Genomic DNA, 21941 nt, shown 5'->3' with positions numbered 1-21941 from the left:
AGATGCAGTTGGAGGTGGGGAGTGGGGATGCTTCTGCGGGCTTTACTTCCAGGTACCCCATCAGGTCTTCATGTTGAAGACCGCAGAAGGATACCTTGTGAATCCCAATACCAGCAGCTCAGGATCAGGCCTTCACAGAGTCTGGCTGTGGCACCCTCCCTCCCTGCCTTAACCCCCGGTGGGGTGGGAGAGGTGGGTGAAAGGGCCCCGGGAAGCGCAGGCCAGCTTCTGGCATGCACTGGACACGGTGGCAGTCACCAGGCCTTGACACCCCCATCTTTCTTCTCCCTTTCTCTCTTTCTTTCCCCCAAAGAAATTAGCTAGGCTTTTAAAATTAAACAAGAGTTTTGGAGTGCCTGGGTGGTTCAGTCGGTTAAACATCAGACTCTTGATTTCAGCTCAGGTCATGATCTCAGGGTCCTGAGATCGAGTCCTGCTTGGGGCTCTGCACTCAGCTCTGCACTCAGCGGGGAGTCTGAGATTCTCTCTCTCCCTCTTCTTCTGCCCCGCCCTCCCGCTAGAGTGCCTGCCCACGCGTACTCTCTCTCTCTCAATCAATAATTAATTAATTAAACAAGAGTTTTAAGAGCATGTCTTGGGAAATAGCAAAGAAGTTTAAACAGTTCCATGCCTCTCCATTCCAGTTTGAAGTGAATGGAGGATTATTTGAAATAGAAAAGATAAGCCCAAGTCCTAAGTGAAAGCAAGAAAAGAAAAAGGAGAAGAATAAGGTAAAATAACCGTGCTCCATTGGTAACTGGCTGTCTATTCCTTTTTTTTAGAACCTGAAAATCTCCCTTTTGAAAGGTTTTCTTACAGTTTGGTTTCTGTCTTCTAGCATGGAGACTGGCATTTACCTTGAGGGCAAACAGCTCCTTTGATGTCCATGACTGCATTAGTATATCTTTTCTTATGTGGAAGTAAGACATTGTGTTTAAGCATGTGGCATACTGATTAGCAGATAGAAGATGCTAAATAAACAATTTCTTGACTTAAATTGAAGAGTAAGCTTTTGGTTTATTTTGAGACTCCTTTGGGATTTTATTTGTGTTGGCTATATAAAGTAGTAATTGAAAACTGTAAAAAATAATATTATCTACCTCAGAGTTGCTGGAAGGATAAAGAAGCTAATATTTGCAGTGACTTAGTTCATCCTTGGCATACAGTAAGATCTCAAAGTGTTTATTACTTTTGTTGAGCTATTATCAGTAATGAACACTCATGGTACTTGTGTCTATATGTGTGCATTTTGGTTTCTATATGTGTACATTCATATGTGTGCATGTATTTTTAAATACTATAATATCATGATTAATCCATATCTGTAAATTCACTTAAAATTATTCCTGATTTTTTGAAATTTAAATCATATATTTTTTTAAGACAGTGTACATTATTACTGCATAATGTGCTTTTTAGGGAATTTTTAAAGAGCTACTCTAATCTTTATAGCTTTCAATATTTTAAAATCTTTCTTTAAAATGTGGGATTATCCCCTTGAGTCTATGAGAAAAAGCTCTGTTTCCAAAATTGAAAGAATGTGTGTCATTTCTATCTAGAGAACTGGCACATGTGAATTTTACAGGACTGGGGAAGATTAACTAGGAACTCGGTATGATGTAAAGGCATCTGAGAAGCAGTAGGAGATGATACTTGACCTTTTGAGGCTTCTCAGGGGATTGAAGTTAAAGCAACTCCAGGTGGTCTCCAGAATCACTTGACATTTCCTGTAAGTGACGGGCCAAACAAGAAAAAAGCTAGAGAAAGTCAAGAGTTACAATAAAGTTCCATTTCACCAATTTATTGAATATATTTATTTAAAGTATCTCTTTGTCTCTACAGTTAGTATATCCAAAATGCCTGACTATACTCATTGCAGCAACCAATATGATACTTGTATTTATCAAAGTTCATCCTCAGGTCTTTTCCTTTGTAATAGCCTCCCCCCTCAGAGCTCTCAGTCAATTCTAAAGTTTCAGCAATGGCATCTGTGTCAATTACCTATATCGATGTTGCCAGCCCAATATTTTTCCTGAATTCAAGATCCATATTTTTTTAAGATTTTATTTAAATTTTAAAAATAACGATTTTATTTATTTATTTATTTATTTATTTATTTATTTATTTATTTATAGAGTGCAAGCAGGGGGAGGGGCAGAGGGAGAGAGAGAATCTCAAGCAGACTCCTTGCTGAGCACCGAGCCTGAGCCCAACACAGGCTTAATTTCATGACCCTGAGATCATGACCTGAGCTGAAGTCAAGAGTCTGATGCTCAACTGACTGAGCCATCCAGGCGCCCCAAGATCCATATTTTTAATACCTGCTTTTTATCTCCATTTGGATAGCTTATCAGTACCCGAGACTCAGGTTCTCCATTTTTCAAGATGAATTAGCATCTACTATTTGATGTGCTCTGTACTCAACACTAGATACAATGATGAAAAAACAATGGAGCCGCTTCCTAGAGGAGCTTGTGGTCTAAACCACAGGTCAACAACTTTTTTCTTTTTTTTCCGGAAAAGACCAGATAAACCTAATTCACAATAGGAGTTAGAAAGGCTTTTCCAGTACATAGTGGCAGGAAACTGCTTCCCCTGCTTTGTGACCATTTTGTACTGTTTACATACTCCTATTATACCACTTAACACATTTCATTAGAGTTGTTTCTTTGTACCAGGGGTAAGCAAACTACAGACCACAGGCTAAATCCAGCGGTGGACTGGATCTTAGGGGATAAGTAGATTACAAATTGTTAGAAAACCTGATTTTTGCTTACTTGCAAAAAAGCTCCTTCCCTAAATTTATTGTTTCTGATAAGGAATATCACCAACATCTGTGATTGCCAAACTGAAAACATTGGATTCTCTCTAACATTGCAACTGACTAAAATAGGTTACTTGCTATGTCATGTAGACAGGGGCTAGTCTAGTCTTTGTATGCTTAGTAATTTATATGGTGTGTGGGCTTTATTTAAGTAAAGAATTTCCAATTTCCATGCATAATTCAGTATAAGCCTCAGAGAGGGTTGTATAAGTGAGGGTCTGTGACACATAAACTTTATGGTAAATCCTGTGTCCACATGCTTCTTTCTGTTTTTACTTCCTCCCCTCTAGTTCAGACCTTTATTATGCTTCATTTGGACGTCTGCTATAGTCTCTTATATTGATTTTCTGAGGCTGACATAACAAATCACTGCAAATTGGGTAGCTTGAAACAGAATTTATTTTCTATTAGTTAAGGAGGACAGAAGCTTGAAATCAAAGTATCAGCAGGACTGGTTCTTTCTGGAGACTCTGAGGGAGGAACCATCCGATGCCCTTCTCCTATTTCTGGTTGTTGTAGGCAATCCTTCACATTCTTTGGCTTATAGATACGTTATTACAATTTGCTTCCATTTTCACATCATCTCTGTGTCTTTCTGTGTCTTCTCCTCTTCTATAAGGACTCTGGTCATAGCATTCAGGCCCTACCATAAATCCAAGATGATTTCGTTTTGAGATTCTTAACTAATAACATCATCTACATTCACATTCTGAAGTTCTGGGTAGACATGATTTTGTTGTGAGACACCATTCAACCTACTACACTTCTCAACTCATTGGTATGCCCTCACTTATGTGTTGCCAGAATATCTTCATTATGCACAGTTCTAGTCTTGTTACTTCACTGCTCAGCAATATTCATAATTTACCAAAGCTCCTAACATAGGGCATAAACACCTTTTCTTGCTATTTAATAGCTCTCCACTGCTTCAGGATCCTTGCTTTCTTTCTGGGTGTTTTCTTCTATAACTCTAAACTCTAGCTAAACTAGCTTACTTCTTTTCTCAAAACAAACACTATGCTTTCCTGCCCTTTTGTCTTTTGGTCATTCCTTCCTTTAACTAGAGTGCAATTCCCATCAAATCACTCTTAATAAAAAAATATCTATTATTCTTTAAGCCCCCAAACACAATTTAACAAATTAATTTACTAATTATCCTCCACCAGAAAAATTTGTTGCCCCCTCAAATGCATATAGGATGTTATTTCTCCCTCGTTCGAATAACAACAGAACAATTTATTTTCCTTTGCACAGATCTTCATTGCTTATAGAGCACACACAGATCTTTGGTATTGATCCACATTCACTCTAAATATTATTGAAGTTCTTTGTACACTTACATAATTTTTCCTAGGTTCAGAGCTAGATGAGCACAATGACTGTGTTTTGGTCATTTCATAATCCTACAGTGGTTACTGTAGGGTTTCAGGAACAATGTAACACCACCACACAGAAATTATTGTTCTCTGAGGGGTTATGCTAAACAGGTAACATATAGGTTTAGGATTATGGTCCTAATTGTTAGTAGAGATCTACCTCCTTGAGGAGGTGTCTAGAATGATACTGAAGTCATGTTTTAAAATTTCAAAATATTATAAAGATTCAATCAAATAATTAGTGACAACACCCAATTCACATTACATAGCTAAAACTAGAGTTTGTTAAACGGGATTGTGGTAGATCCTCAGAGGACTGTTCCTGAGGCTCTACCTCCCTATACTCCCTATACCTCCCTATACATGCAATGATGTGTCTTTTTTTTTAAATTTAATTTTGTTATGTTAATCACCATACATTACATCATTAGTTTTGATGTAGTGCTCCATGATTCACTGTTTGTGTATAACACCCAGTGCTCCATTCAATACGTGCCCTCTTTAATACCCATCACCAGGCTAACCCATCCCCCCAACCCCCTCCCCTCTAGAACCCTCAGTTTGTTTCTCAGAGTCCACAGTCTCTCATGGTTCATCTCCCCCTCCGATTTTCCCCCCTTTATTTTTCCCTTCCTACTATCTTCTTCTTCTTCCTTTTTTTTTTTTTTTTTTTTAACATATAATGTATTATTTGTTTCAGAGGTACAGGTCTGTGATTCAACAGTCTTACACAATTCACAGCACTCACCATAGCACATACCCTCCCCAATATCTGTCACCTAGCCACCCCATCCCTCCCACCCCCCACCACCCAGCAACCCTCAGTTTGTTTCCCGAGATTAAGAATTCCTCATATCAGTGAGATCATATGATACATGTCTTTCTCTGATTAACTTATTTCTCTTAGCATAATACCCTCTAGTTCCATCCACGTCATTGCAAATGGCAAGATTTTGTTGTGTTTTTTTTGATGGCTGCATAATATTCCCTTGTATATATATACCACATCTTCTTTATCCATTCATCTGTTGATGGACATCTTGGCTCTTTCCATAGTTTGGCTATTGTAGACATTGCTGCTATAAACATTGGGGTGCATGTACCCCTTTGGATCACTACATTTGTACCTTTGAGGTAAATACCCAGTAGTGCGATTGCTGGGTCGTAGGGTAGCTCTATTTTCAGCTTTTTGAGGAACCTCCATACTGTTTTCCAGAGTGGCTGCACCAGCTTGCCTTCCAACCAACAGTGTAGGAGGGTTCCCCTTTCCCCACATCCCTGCCAACATCTGTCTTTTCCTGACTTGTTAATTTTAGCCATTCTGACTGGTGTGAGGTGGTATCTCATTGAGGTTTTGATTTGGATTTCCCTGATGCCAAGCGATGTTGAGCACTTTTTCATGTGGCTGTTGGCCATTTGGATGTCTTCTTTGGAAAAATGTCTGTTCATGTCTTCTGTCCATTTCTTGATTGGATTATTTGTTCTTTGGGTGTTGAGTTTGATGAGTTCTTTATAGATTTTGGATACTAGCCCTTTATCTGATATGTCATTTGCAAATATCTTCTACCATTCTGTCGGTTGTCTTTTGGTTTTGTTGACTGTTTCTTTTGCTGTGCAAAAGCTTCTTATCTTGATGAAGTCCCAATAGTTCATTTTTGCCCTTGCTTCCCTTGCCTTTGGTGATGTTTCTAGGAAGAGGTTGCTGCAGCTGAGGTCGAAGTGGTTGCTGCCTGTGTTCTCCTTTAGGATTTTGATGGACTTCTGTCTCACATTGAAGTCTTTCAACCATTTGGAGTCTATTTTTGTGTGTGGTGTAAGGAAATGGTCCAGTTTCATTCTTCTGCATGTGGCTGTCCAATTTTCCCAACAAGATTTGTTGAAGAGACTGTCTTTTTTCCATTGGACATTCTTTCCTGCTTTGTTGAAGATTAGTTGACCATAGTGTTGAGAGTCCATTTCTGGGCTCTCTATTCTGTTCCATTGATCTATGTGTCTGTTTTTGTGCCAGTACCATACTGTCTTGATAATGACAGCTTTGTAATAGAGCCTGAAGTCTGGAATTGTGATGCCACCAGCTTTGCTTTTCTTTTTCAACATTCCTCTGGTTATTCGGGGTCTTTTCTGGTTCCAAACAAATTTTAGGATTATTTGTTCCATTTCTTTGAAAAAAGTCAATGGTCTTTTGATAGGGATTGCATTAAATGTGTAGATTGCTCTAGGTAGCATTGACATCTTCACAATATTTGTTCTTCCAATCCATGAGTATGGAATGTTTTTCCATTTCTTTGTGTCTTCCTCAATTTCTTTCATGAGTATTTTATAGTTTTCTGAATACAGATTCTTTGCCTCTTTGGTTAGATTTATTCCTAGGTATCTTGTGGTTTTAGGTGCAATTGTAAATGGTATCAACTCCTTAATTTCTCTTTCTTCTGTCTTGTTGTTGGTGTATAGGAATGTCACTGATATCTGTACATTGATTTTATATCCTGCCACTTGACTGAATTCCTGTATGAGTTCTAGCAGTTGTGGGGTGGAGTCTTTTGGGTTTTCCACATTAAGTATCATATCATCAGCAAAGAGTGAGAGTTTGACTTCTTTGCCGATTCGGATGCCTTTTATTTCTTTTTGTTGTCTGATTGCTGTGGCTAGGACTTCTAGTACTATGTTGAATACCAGTGATGATAGTGGACATCCCTGCCGTGTTTCTGACCTTAGGGGGAAACCTCTCAGTTTTTCCCCATTGAGAACGATATTCACTGTGGGTTTTTCATAGATGGCTTTTATGATATTGAGGTATGTACCCTCTATCCCTATACTCTGAAGAGTTTTGATCAAGAAAGGATGCTGTACTTTGTCAAATGCTTTTTCTGCATCTATTGAGAGGATCATATGGTTCTTGTTCTTTCTTTCATTAATGTATTGTGCACCTCATTAATAGCCTTTTTGATTTCGACTTGGTTAGATTTTAGTTCTTTTATTTCTCCAGAAAGGGTTTCTCTAATAACTTCCATGCTCCTTCAAGCCCATCTAGTATCTTTATATTCATCATTCTGAACTCTAGTTCTGAGATCTTACTAATGTCTATACTGATTAGGTCCCTGGCAGTTGGTACTGCTTCTTGTTCTTTTTTTTTTTTGAGGTGATTTTTTCCATCTTGTCATTTTGTCCAGAGGAGAATAGATGAATGAGAGAACAAAATGCTAACAGGGTAACAACAACCCCAGAAAAATATACATTAAACCAATCAGAAGAGACCTGAAACCAGGGGAAAAGATAGGGAAAGAAAGAAAAAAGAAAGAAAAAAAAGATTAAAAAAAAAGAATATGATCAAATATGATCAGGCTGGTGAATAGATCAGTGCCACACACTAGATTTTGGGCGTATTTTGGTCTGTTGGATGAAACTGCCTCCCAAAATTTTAAGGAAAGAAAAACTTATATATATAAAAATAAGGGCAAATACGATGAAGGGATGGAATATGACTGTAAAGATGAAACGTATAAAAGATTTTATAAAAGTAATTGATAAGATAAGAAGTTGGTTAAAAAAAGAAAGATGAGGATTAAAAAAAAAAAAGGGAGAGAATGTGATCAGGCAGGAGACTAGAACAAAGCCAAACACTAGAGATTTAGGGTATATTTTGGTCTGTTAGAAGAAACTATCCCAAAATTTTAAAGAGAGAACAACTTATATATATACCAAAAATAAGGCTAATTTCTATGAAGGGATAGAATATGACTCTAAAAATGAAAAATAAAAAAGATTTTTAAAAAAGGGATTGATAAGATGTTGGTTGAAAAAGGGAAAAAGAAAATTTCAAAAAAAATTAAAAGGAAAAAAAGAAAATTAAAAAAAATTAACTTTGAAAGACTAAAGAATCATGGTAAAAAAGCCATGGATTCTATGTGCAGTATTCCCCTAGCGCTGGAGTTCTGCCTTTCTCATTGATCAGTAAACTTGGTCTTGGCTGGCTGTTCTCGCTGATCTTCTGGGGGAGGGGCCTGTTGCTGTGGTTCCCAAATGTCTTTGCTGGAGGCGGAATTGCCCCGCCCTTGCCAGTCTGGGCTAAGTAATCTGCTCGGGTTTGCTCTCGGGAACTTTTGTTCCCTGCAAGCTTTCCGTACAGCTTTGGAGGACGAGAGTGAAAATGGTGGCCTCCCAATCTCTGCCCCGGAGGAGCCGAGAACTCGGGACCCCGCTCCTCAGTGCGCCCCCAGAGAAAAGCAGTTGATCACTCCCGTCTCCCCGGTCTCCGGCCGCACTCCATGCTCACCCGGCCTGTGACCGAGTGTTTCTATCTCTGGCACACAACCCCGTGTGGAGTCTCCAAACCCAGCAGATCCCTGCAGTGCGCTCCCGCGCTACTCCCCCTGGGGGAGGAAGGGGTGTCTCCCCGGATCTGCTGCTTGTTGGGAGGAGCAGTGGCCCGACTGTGCCCCGGATCACGGTTTATGGCAACCCCGAGCTGAGTGCCCGCTCTCCTCGGCTCCGTCTCTGCAGCCGGCTTCCCTGCTCTGATACCTGGGAGCTCTGCCGCACTCAAGCACCCCCGGTCTTTCTGTGACCCCGAGGGTCCTGAGACCACACTGTCCCACGAGGGTTCCACCCCCCGCTTAGCCACCGGAGCGATGTCCCTCAGCGGAGCCGACTTCTAAAAGTCCCAATTTTGTGCTCTGCGGCTCTATCACTTGCCAGAAGTGGCCGACGGAGGCCCCCTCCCCTGCAGTGTATCCTCCCGAATATCCCCTCAGATTCACTTCTCTGCAAGTCCTACCTTCCAGAAAGTGGTCGCTTTTCTGTTCAGAGAGTTGCTGCTATTCTTTTCTTCGATCTCCTGTTGAGTTTGTAGGTGTTCAGAATGGTTTGATCCCTATCTAGCTGAATTCCTGGGACCAGACGAAATTTAGGTCTCCTACTCCTCCGCCATCTTGCTCATCCTCCTCCATGATGTGTCCTTTTTTTTTTTTTTTTAAGATTTTATTTATTCATTTGAGACACAGAGATAGAGAGAGAGAGCATGAGCAGGGAGAGAGGCAGAGGGAGAAGGAGAAGCAGGCTCCCCGCTGAGCCAGGAGCCCGATGCAGGGCTCAATCCCAGGACCCTGGAATCATGACCTGAGCCGAAGGCACCATCTGAGCCACCCAGGCGCCCATGATGTGTCCTTTTTAAGGGAATAGAAATTACTACTAAACTGTGGTTGTTGTTCCAATTAAAGTTATCACATCCTTCCTTATAGGATATAGGAAGTGAAGAAAAATAAATACTGCATACAAATGCCCTGCTCAAATATTTATCTCTCTAATCACTTAGGGAGAAGTGTCCTTTGGTAAGACAATGACTTTTGCCAGAGAATGGTCAATAGAATTAATCCATCCATTGAAGTTGTGGGTAGAGTTACATGATGGCCGTATTTCTCCCTGAGATACAAAATAAAAGCAGATAAGACACCCTCTCCACGTTGCTAGAGCAATAGCCAGATAGTCTCTGCCAATGCTTTGGTGCTCTCTCTGTAATTGGTTCCTAATCACAAAGGAGCAATGCCAGGTTGGGGGCTCAGGATTTTCAACCAGTGAAATAGTCTCCTGTCATACATAGTGGTGAAAACAGTGTAGATTTTATTAAAAATATATTTTATTGTAAATATTTATTAAATATATTCTATTGAAATTGAAAGAAAATAAAAGGGCAAATATAATCCTTTTGACAGGTTTATGTCCCTTAGTATCCTGGAATATTGTTTTCATTATAATTAAAAAATTCAAAGTATAACTTTATCTAGAAAATATAGTCACTCTAGCTTTGTCCTAAGAAACAAACACAAATAAGCAGGTAACATAAGCATGAATTAATGTGTATAAACATAATACATGAATGTTGGAAAACTGAAACTTCCATCCTTCATTCTTCAATGAAAAAAGAAACTCGTGGGTAAAATAAAAGCATTTTGGACATGATGCCACTTGATATCTTTTCCTATAAGGAGGTTTATAATGTAGAGCAAGGAGAAGGCAAATACACTCTAAGGCCAAGTTTATTTGTAGGAAATGGGTTAGGTTTTGACAATAAAAGGTAAAGAACTATCTGACATAGATTGGATGTGTATCTTTTAAAAAACATGGTATTGCTTTGCTGTGGCATATATGTTTGATGGATTTCAGATATTGTAGGAGAGGACCAACCACACCAACTACACCTCTCATTCATCTACACTGTTTTCTTTACCAAAGGTCATGATTTCTTCCCTTTTCCCCCAAATCTACAAGGCTTTGTGATATTTACTTGAATGCTTCTATGAAGAACTGTAAGTTGAATCACGCAAAATTGGTTGAATAGAAGCAATTCCATGGGTCTCATCTAATATTTGGGCTATTGTCAGAGTAAAGTGCAATTTCATTGGAGAAAAACAGGTGAGGAGGAAAATAGGGCAAGGACAAAGGTACCTAACACCTCCTGCCACCAGGTCCATCAGAGAGGCATTTGTCATTCCCTCACAGTGAGCCACAGAGGTCAACCAGGCTAGAAAAACAGGTTGACCCCTCTGGTAAGTGCTGGAGATGAACCATGAGAGACAGAAAAGCAAGGGGTCTGTCATACATGTCATATGTTCTGATCTCATCAAGAATCTCTGAACTTTAATGCAGTGTCCAATGGCCTCTAACCATATATGAACCAGGCCCTAGATCCTATATATGAGCCAGGGTGTAGCTTTGCCCCCTTGTCCCCACATCCTCTCTGTGATTTATGGCCACTAAATTGATAGAAAAATTGGGCTAAGAAGCAAAACTGACACTCAGAATTGAATGTCAGTCCTGAGGGAGATGGATGTGAGGCAGGCAGCAATGACACCAAGCCTAGAGTTGCTCAGAAAGTGGAAACACCTGGGTGTTTCACTGCGAAACTATACTTAGTGCTATTCACATCTATAACACCAGCTACTCTTAAGTGCTCTCAAAAGCTCTCTATCAGGAAGACTAGGTAGGCCATGGAGAAAACTTAGACTATTAAAAAAAAAAACAATGAGGGTCACATTTCTGCTTGAGGGAGAAGAGGCAGCTCTATATCTGATTTGGATAGTTAGGACCCTAGATACAGACGTCCAGCCTGAGGTCCTGAAATATTAACCAGATCAGAGGTCCTGGATGGGTAATGAGGCAGACAATGCAGTCTTTCATTGATGGTACTTTATTCTGGAAATTTTCAGTATACTTTGAGGTAAGTATATCTAATTCTAAGTAGCCTTTTCTTTTGTCTTCTCAGGTTCTATTGAACCTCTTCAGTTGGTCCCATGCCAGTCTACCATAGAATGAAAGACTTCTCATTTCAGAGAATTTATTTATGATTAATATTTTCAGTCTGTGGTTCCTCCAAGATTCTCCATAGTGTCAGCAAACTTAGGCAATGTTCAGGATCTACTCACTCAATGTCTGTAAATGGCGGGCAGACAGGAAGACTCCTCGTATTTCCCATTTCACGGAATCTTCTACGTAATTAGGAAGATGCAATAGATGAGCTTTAAATGACCCTCTGGAAATATATTATTTAATTAAACCCTGATTATAAAAAGAAGCACTGTTACATTTGTATCCTCCTGATTTTTCCTAATTCATATCAGTGAGGGGATTATATATCATTGTTCCACTTTAGTTTTGGTGAGAAAGTAAACTTTCCTCAGGAAAGTCCAACATGAAAAGTTCTCACTGGAAATTAATCCATGTTAGATACATACAACTCCTTTAGCCCTCCTTGTGTCTCCCATTCCTCATTCTCAAGACTGCATTATGACTAAGGATTATCACTTTTCAACATTTCATAATTACCATGTCATAAGTGCCTATTTAATCAAATTAAAAAATTTGTGTTTATTCACATCAACAGTAAAAACATAGTCAAATAAACACCAGACCAACGTTTTGATAAAACCCACCAGTGACTTCCACCTAATGAGGAGGTGTCTATATTATTTCATGGACATAGTGATGAAAACATTGATTTGCAAATGGCGTCATATGATAAATTTTAATAAAACTTTTGTTAGATTCTACTTATACATTTCTCAGACACTTTATAAGTCAGGGAGATGTAATAGGAGACATTTAACGGCCCTTTTGAAATATATCATTGAATTATGCCCTGAAAATCTTTTTCTATCATCACCAACTATGTTTATTTATTTTTATTTACAACTAATCTAACTGTAATGACAGGTTCAGAAAGAAAATTATGATGATGAAAATGAGTTGGGTCTCTGTCTCAGCAAATTTCTTGATGCTATAGATTAGATTTTCCACTTCTATACAAATTCTTCTTATCCATCCACAAGGCCTTGAAAAGACTGACGTAAACTTATTTCAGATAGGAGACATTAGGTTTAGTATATTTTTCCTGGTTGATTGCAACACATACCCATTTTAAAATGTACTTTTAAATCATATTGTGTTGGGGAAATATAATTAAAAATAAAATCTTCTCCAAACCCAGAAAGCCTCTCCATAAAGGCAGTAGAGAAAGAGAATACTTTATTAAAGAATAAGTATTGGGCACCTGGGTGGCTCAGTCGTTAAGCGTCTGCCTTCGGCTCAGGTCATGATCCCAGGGTCCTGGGATCGAGCCCCGCATTGGGCTCCCTGCTCAGCAGGGAGCCTGCTTCTCCCCCCCCACTCCCCCTGCTTGTGTTCCCTCTCTCGCTGTGTCTCTCTCTGTCAAATAAATAAATAAAATCTTAAAAAAAAAAGAATAAGTATTAAATCAGAATGTGATATGCAAAACAGGTAGTCCATTAAGAGATCACAAAGACAGAAGGAATATTTATCCCCTTACATAACCAAGGAGATATAATTCATTACATACATGTTTTCAAGAAAAACAGTAATAAGTCCTCGAATAAGAGGGGATTTGACAGTACCATTTGTCACACAAGTACATCCTAACTTTACCTGGTAATTGGGGTGACCATCTGTGTTAGTTAATTGACTACTAGAAGAAAAACAAATTTCTCATATCTTTATAGCAGGAGGTAGTTTTCCAACATGGAACAAGACACCTACAAAAATTAAACTCCTACTCTCCCACAGAAACTGGGAAATAGTGACACAATCTTTCTTGATGTTTACATTTCAAAAAGCTGGCTCCTAGGTCTTTTTTTTTTTTTTTTTAAGATTTTATCTATTTATTTGACAGAGAAATACACAGCAAGAGAGAGAACACAAGCAGGGGGAGTGGGAGAGGGAGAAGCAGGCTTCCCGTGGAGCAGGGAGCCCGATGTGGGGCTCGATCCTAGGACCCGGGGATCATGAACTGTGCCGAAGGCAGACGCCTAACGACTGAGCCACCCAGGCATCCCAGGCTCCTAGGTCTTTGAGGAAAGCATTCTTGGGTCATAAACCTGACAAAAGGCCTGTCTAGGTTTCTAAAGGTTTATACACATTTCAAAGAAATGAGAAGTACTTAATTACAAGTTTTCTAACTTAAATGCTGTAAGAAAATTGGGGGAGAAGGAGTGATCTCTTTCTTTATTTTCACAGTGGAGAATTAAGCCACTTTTAAATTTTACTTGTCAGTATAGTCATTTCCATGGCATCCCGTAACACTCAACCAGGAAAAGGCATAGTTTTTTATCAATTAATTGTAGCTTAGTGTTCCCTTTAAAACTCACTAATTTTCCATTAGTACTACCACGGAGGGTTCCACTGTAAAAATAAACACAAAATAAACAACAACAACAAAAAGGAAGCCTGAACGGCAAACGGGGTCATCATTTTCTTAAATGAGGCAGCCATAGCATGTTCTGTGAAAGACTTCACAGTGTCATAGGCCTGGAATTTTTCCAGTTCCACCACTCAAGTACCCTTGTTCAAATCAGTCAGAGGCTATCAATGACAGGCTTGATCTGATTATTTCTGACATTTGGCTCTTTGGCTTGGCCATAAATAGATTTTGCCCCCCAAATACATATACATGCTTACTTTCCTCTAGTAGAGAAAGGCATTGCCTGAACATCCTAATATCTCAGTAAATATCTCTGAAACATTTTCCTTTTCAATTTTCTTGGAAGGCATGATAGATATTTTTACTCTCAGAACGCCAGGGGTTAGACTTTCACAGTGGTACAAGCCCATCTCTTAGCACCTGGTTTTCATGTTTCTGACATTTTTCTCTATTATCATTCGTGTATTTTCTTGTGGATTATTGGGGGAAAAAAGCTCATGTTGCAACCGGGATACAGAAGAAGTAAAGAGGGAAAATTCAAAAGGTCAGTGGAACATTGGGCAAGTGTTTTCATCAGAAAAAAGCAGACAATGGATCCTTTTAGCAAGGCCAGAGCTGTCAGCTTCTTGTGTAAAACATAAAGTAAAAGAATAATACTCTAGAGAAACAAATCTGATGGGAGAGAGGGAATAATAAGAACATACCATTTAAAATGCTCCCTGAGGGAAAAATATAAATACAAAGGTAAAAAAACTGATGTTCAAAGAGCTTTTTATAACTTTTATTTAAAAAGGTAAAAGTGAAAAACAATATGTCCACTTCAAGCTTGCTTCTGACAACACTTAAAGAATAAAATACTTACTGAGGAAATATTGAGCCCCAGGACACCTTCCTATGGTGGTCTCATTCACCTTGAAAATGAGGTTAAGTTACCTTGACAACTAGGCCCAGTGTTCCTCCAAAAGAGGTGCAAGAGGGCCCATTGTTTTTTCTCATACCTCAAAGTTTATTTAATTGAATATTGGAAAACACCTTAAAACTCAAGCAATTTTGCTAGTCCAATGAAGAAAGTCACAACAGATGCCACATGGTTAATTGTGTTTTCCATGGTTTTAGGAAAAAGTGGAAATATGTTAATAGGAAGATGCTTAAGTTTGCAATTCTTCAAACTAAAGTCTAAATTATTTACTAAAATATTTGAGCATCTGTGTTCCAAAATACATGCATTCTAGTTATATATATATATATATACACACATATATATGTATATATATTTAAACTTATTTATATTTATTTTGTCTTCCTCATCTCTCTAATATATAGTCACTTCTAAATATATAAATAATGACAAGATTGATTTTAAAAATCTAAGATGTAAAAATACTATCTTTAAAAATTTTATGATTAGGGTTGAAATTATGCAGAAACTATAGATTAGAAAAATGAATAGAAAGACACTGCATTGCTCTGCTGTTGTAAATACTTCAGAGTGTTTAGTCTGGCAAGACTATGTGCCAAAGACTTTGTAAACATTCTATTATTTAATCTTTATAACATATCTGAAACAGAGGCATTGTTTTTTTCTATTTTACAGAAGGAAGAACTGAGGTTCAGTGAGGTTTGTCACATCTAATAAATTCTAAAATAATGTGTGTTGAATCCCCTGCCTCCTCACCAGACTCTTCTTACAGCCTGTCCTCTTGAGAACGATATTTTCCTTTTAGGTCCTCTGTCCCTTCAGGTTGTTCCCATGCCTCCAGGGCTTTCTCAGGGGCCTCTCTTACCTAGACAACTCTCCCAACCCCAAGACTCCAGACCCCCACCTTTATCAATTCCTAGTCATTTTTCAAACCTGAAGTCAAGTGTAATTTCCTCAAGCAAGACTTCCCTAACCTGCAAGAGAGATTAGACCTCCCTTCCACCTCTCATAGTATGTTATACACTTCTTCAAGCTACTTACCAAAATTTTCAGTAATTCAGTTGATATTTATTTATTTAATGTGTGTTTATTCTGGGCTAGAATGTAAGTTCTATGAGGGCAGGGACTGAGCCTGTCCTGCTCACTGCTATATCCTCATGATGTAGCACAGGGCCTTGTATTAGCTGAAAGAGTAAATAGATGAATAAATAAATAGATAACCTAAAATTCAATTGCAAAGTTCAGTTTTGACTCCAGACTACATACCTTTAACTGGTAAGCTGGGCTAACTTCTTAGAACAAAACCACTTAGCTCATACGGATATAAGGAGCACAAATCTAATTCTAGGATGAGTTCTAATTGCTTCTGGGATATTAAAGCACTAGGAACAAAGCTTTGATTTCAAAATATCATTATGTTAATGATCACCAATATAAATAATTTTTAAATTTTTGGTGAGACAAAACTACATTAAATTAGTCAATGCCTTGTTGTTACTACAAGAAGGTAGAAGGGGTTTGCATTCAGCATGGTGACACTCTTCCAGCAGAGATTCAATCTCCCATTCAGAAAAACTCTAGATAACCAAGAAGGGGTCAGATTCTTTAGAATTATCTTTATTTTGTATAGTGCAACAAATGCCTACTGTCTTATATGGTCCTCATCTGCCAATGTTGGAACAAGAAATATATATTGTTCTCAGCACAGAAAGATTAATTGTGACTCTAACCACTCAGACCAATATGGTTGCTTGTGACTTCCCGTGAAAACAATGTGTGGATACTGGTTGTAGGCTACAGCACAAGTTAGCATTCATTTGTGTGGATTATTGCCACCGCCATGTATCTGAAGACTAACATGAGAAATAAAATCAGAAAGGAAGACACAAAAGTCTATTTTTTTATATATAATAAAGCCAAATATAAAGGTTGATGTAAAGGTGCCTGGCTGGCTCATTTCATAGAACATGTGACTCTTGATCTCGGACTCATGAGCTCAAGCCCCACGTTTGGGTATAGAGATTACTTAAAAAAAAAGAAAAAAAGATTGAAGTAAAGTCCATGGAATAATAATTTCGGGCAGCACAGGGAAGCTTATCTAGAACAAAGGTTTTATCAGTTTCAATTTGGAGGGAAACTTCTCAAAATATCTAGAGCATCAATAGTATCCACCTAAATGTTTTTAAATGTTAAAATATTTATAATTATTACTAATTTTTATTGCATACTAGTTGTGATAATACTTATAGGGCAAATACATGGCACAAAAGAGTTGTTTTATTTTGTGTTTAATGTACATTTACAATATAGTGACATAGCTTATGTGATGTCTGTGGCAGTTATCAGTGTCGTCTCACAAATCCAAATTTTCGCTTCAGTATGTTTGTTCTCAGCAAGGGGACAATTCCCGCATTTTCTACCTTATGGCAAGTATGATTTTAAATTTTGTCGATAGGAGGCGCTAGAGAGACACTGCAGGGGGAAGGGAGCTTCTCTTTTCCTGGTTAGGATAAATGGTATTTTGTTTTTTTCTTGCTCTTGCCACACTGTCAGGCAAAGGGCAGGTGTGTAGGGACATTTGGTGTTGCTTTGCTTTATCTGTGCACCCAGAGCACACAGTTCCTTGGTGACCATGCAGCCCCAGTCCAGAGGTTCTTTTTTCCTTTTTCTTTTTTTATTTAATTTTTCTCCTTGCTTGATATCTGTAAACTAGCTTTAACTCAGGCAATCCAACAAACCTCACTGTTCAAACTAGGTCTGAACATTATCCTGGCACAGGTTGGAATATATCCTAAGTATGTCCTTCTTTGGTACATTTCCTTAGCTCTAGGAGAAGGTGGAGGAGCCCTTTAGAACATACTCTTTTCATCTTTATAGTTATGATTTTATCATAGCTTAATAATTCTTAATATTAAACTTCCCCTATTTAAGTTACTGTGTGGCTCTATCTCCTAATTGGACCAAGACAAATACTTAGTCCATACAATATAATGAAGAACATCTTAAAAACTTGCAACTTTTTTTTTACTTTGTAAATGATTACAATAGTTGATATGCATATATATGTATATATGTATATACACACACACACACATATATATATATATATATATATATATATATATATATATTAGTCATATTAAGTTCTTGGTAAAAAATCCAGGTCAGAATTATTAACTTTTTAAATAAAAACATTACACACATCACGGTCATATGCTTTATTTCACTGCATCCCAGAGAAAAGCTGTGGCTTATATATAAATAGGCATCATACTTTTCCACTGTGAGAATTCTATTATTTAGAGGCAAATATGAAAACTACCCCTTTCACTTAAATAGTGACCTTTGTAAATATGCACATATTAAAAACATTGATATTCAATTTCTGAATCTGTGGCCTTCATTTATTATTAATATCGAAGACCAAGGAGAAAGAACAGCACGAGTATTTTCTTATAAGTTATTAAAGAGGTAAATTTTTATTAAAATTGTATTAGAACAACTGATTTACAATGCATTTTTAATTATTAGAGCGATGTAACTGTCTCTCTATTAGCTATCATCCAGCAGCTGTCCTCTAACCAATATAGGACTTGGTAGTGGCAGGAAGAGTTTAGGTTGGATACAAGTGGGAGACTAAAAGCCAACACTGAGATACAATCAGTTCTTGCAAATTGAACAAGAATCGAGTGATGGAAATCCAGCCAGACAGGCAAAGCATTTTATCTGGAGAATACAATGGTGAGCACTAAACAATAATGGGTCATGACAGGTGGATAGACGGGCAGGTCACACACTAGGTCCAGGAATACCAGCAAGAGTGTAAGAGTTAGGTGTTAAGTAACTTAAAACTAAGTTAAGGCAGCTAAATACTAAAGTAAAGATTCTAGAGAGAATTACAGAACACCAAAGAAATTGGAGAAAATTAGCATAATTCCCACTGCAAGGCTAAAATTTTCATAACAAGATTTGAATATAGAATCTCCAAGAATAGAGTGGGACACAATCCTGGGTGAATAGGGGAAATGTGCAGGAAATCCAAACCAGGACCCAGGCATGAGATTAAACAAGGGACAGAGACTCAGTTACTTGATATAGAATATAGGATGGCTTCATCTCAAAAACCAAACTTGGAAGGAGAAGTGATCACAAGAAAGAGTGCAGTTATCAAAGAGTTACCTCAGTGTGGAAATGCAGATCTGCTTGCTTGGAACTTGTAAATTTCTCTGAATAAAGTCTTTCTTGATCCTGGGGTTGGATTGACTGTAGCTCAGAAGACAGCGTGGAATTAAGTGCTTTTCATTCTAGTTATAAGGGATGACAGTGAATGGGGGCAGAGAAATAGGTAGGGCATAAGTCTTTATCACAGAAATAATGTATTTCTATTTTTTAAATGAATGTTTATATGTAACAAAAAATTAGAGGATTTTAAAATCAAACTTAAAGAAATACATTGGATAATAGTTTTAGCAAAGAAAATGCTCTAATAGTGGGAGTAAAAGCCATTTGGCTCCCCTTGGTACCACCAACTTGGGAGATTTTAGTTGTAAACAAGCAGAAGGATGATGCAGTCTTTTGATATAATTAAAACTGCATAAACCACCGTAGGTGTGTTCCTCGAATGGTTTGCCAAGTATCTTTCCAGGTCTACTACAGCTACTTCACAAATTGATTGGCATGAATAGTTATGTCCTTAATGTGCACATCATTGAGAAGTTGACATGTCTTCTCATTCACTGGTAACTTCTCTAATTCATCTAGAGTCTTCAGAACATCTATTACCTTTCCAAATACTGTATATTTTATGTCCAAATGTGACTGCTTGCCATAGGTGAAGAACTGAGATCCACTGGTGTTTGGGCTGTTATTACCCATAAATATGACACCTCTAACATTGTGCTTAAGAAAGTTGCTGTATTGATTCTCATATTGTTTGCCCCAGATACTGTACCTCATCTTCCCATACCTGTCAGATCTCCTGTTTCAACCATAAAACCCTTGATATTTCTATGCAATATACAATCATTGTAGTAATTATTGGTACTAAGAGCCAAAAAAATTCTCGCAAGTTTTGGGTGACCTCTCACAGAAGCCTTCTATTTTAATATCACTTACATCTGTATTCAGTGTCACTGACATTTTTAGTCTTGATAGTTTCAGGAACTACTGTTGTTAATTTCTCACAGTCTTATCAAGAGAAGTTAGAAAATGAGTCTCACTTCGGGTACCACAGGTGTTGTTAAAACAGAAAAGATGTAATCGCAGATGCTTGTAATTCGAAATTACTGTCTTCAGGCTGCCCTGCATTTCTATTTTGAAGTCCATGAAAAATTAGAATTCACCTATGCTTATTGTCTTGATATGTGAGCAGAGTCTCAAAATATTAAATAGCAGAAGACAATCAGGTAAAAGGAAAGAAACAGAAGGACTAAAAAAAAAGCATGTTTGACTTTTATAAAGTTGATTACTTGATTTCTGAACATTGTAAGATAGCATTATACAAAAAAATGCACTCCATTAGGATGATGAGGTACAGTGGAAATAAAAGGAAGATATGGGCTCTGGTTTTGCACTGCAATTCTCCCCTTACACTATTGCATAAACTTGTACAAATCACTTCATTTCTCCTTGCCATAATTTTATCTGTTAAAGATTGACCTTTAAAGGAGAATGTATATGTTCTAGGTCTCTATTGTGGAACAGAAGACCACAAAACTTAGTAGTAAAACTCCTACAACCATTCTGCTGTATCACACAAATTTTGTGGGTCAGAACTTCCAGCAGAGATCTGTTGCATAATCCTACTGTTTCATGTGGTGTAATAGAGGCCACTTGATGATATTCAACCATTAGATAGTGTGGATTAGAAGCTGCAAATTGCATACTCACACATACGGTGACTTGGAGGGTACATCTGAAAGGCTGAGTTCAGCTGGAATTATCAACAAAATGCCTAATGTGGCCTCTTCAGTATCACATCTGCAGAGTAGTTAGATTTCTTATATGGTAGGTCAGGGTGTCAAGTGAAGAAGGTGCAAGTTTCATGATATTAGACAATCTAACACCACTTCTGCCATGCTCTACTGGTTGAAGCAATCTCAATCACGTACATATTCAAGGGGAGGAATCATTGACCTGCATAAAAGAAGTTTCAGATAATTTGCTTTCATGCTTAAACCACTGGAGTACAAGCCCTACAACAGTATTGATCTTCTCCTTCATCATGCAAGAACCACCAAAAGTCTCATTCTATTATGTTACGAAGCTCAGGTTCAAGGTCCAGGATCACAGCATTTAAATTATATCTAGCTATAAAAATATCTTGGTTTAGGGTATTTTTCCCCCTTGGATAAAGTTACTCTTAGACTGTAGACCTGTGAAATGAAGAGACAAATGATCTGTCCCCTTGGGACAAATGAATGTCCCAAGATGAAGCAGGCATAGGATAATCATAGTAAATATTCCTTTTCCAGAACAGAGAAAATAAGACAATCACTATCCTATAGCAATTCTTAAATATAATTGGGCAGATATTTTCATTTCCCAATTGAGGTTTAGTCTTGGTCTTTGGGTTATAATAATTCTACATGGCTTTGGTCCTGCCCTCTGAAAACTTCCTTTTCCATAAAATCTGTTTTCCATAAAATTTGGTTTTCTTAGAATGTTTCTTGTATATAGAATTTTGGTTATCTCTAGGCCTTTTTTTTTTTTTTAACTCTTTCTGTCCTGTTCAATGCTAATATAATTCCTTTAAAATCTCATGAGCCTTTTGTGTGTCAATTCCTAATCTGTTCCATTAGACAAAACCAAACCCATAAATCTTTTTGAGGTAAATCCTTCTCTATCTTGGTTTTCCTGTGAAGCTGTTGTTTGTGCACTAAGCCCTATTGTCTGTCTTAGAGCATCTAATATAGCATGCCCTTTTTCTTTTTGTTACTGAGAGGGTACATTTGATACTGCCTTAAATTCTTCTGAAGTCTTAAGGGATCTTACAACCACAGGGTATGTTCTACTGGCAGTGCATTAGATTTTATCTCTACCCTGAGACCATCTCTTACTTTGAGGACCACTCACTCATTGGAATGGTTGTCCTAAGCCCTTTACATTCACTCCATA

General features: G+C 37.9%; 1 long non-coding RNA gene and 1 pseudogene across 1 annotated transcript in view; one reads left to right on the top strand and one right to left on the bottom strand.

Moving 5' to 3' along the window:
* The window catches only part of LOC118541667 (uncharacterized), a 168147-nt gene that overhangs the window by 79568 nt on the left and 66638 nt on the right, over positions 1-21941 (top strand). The window lies entirely within an intron of this gene.
* Positions 19482-19964, bottom strand: LOC118541666 (peptidyl-prolyl cis-trans isomerase-like 3 pseudogene; annotated as a pseudogene).

This window comes from Halichoerus grypus, chromosome 4 (assembly GCF_964656455.1).
Source record: "Halichoerus grypus chromosome 4, mHalGry1.hap1.1, whole genome shotgun sequence".
Taxonomy (NCBI): Eukaryota; Metazoa; Chordata; class Mammalia; order Carnivora; family Phocidae; genus Halichoerus; species Halichoerus grypus.
Note: the sequence above shows the minus strand (reverse complement) of the source record. Positions and strands in the feature narration are given on the sequence as shown.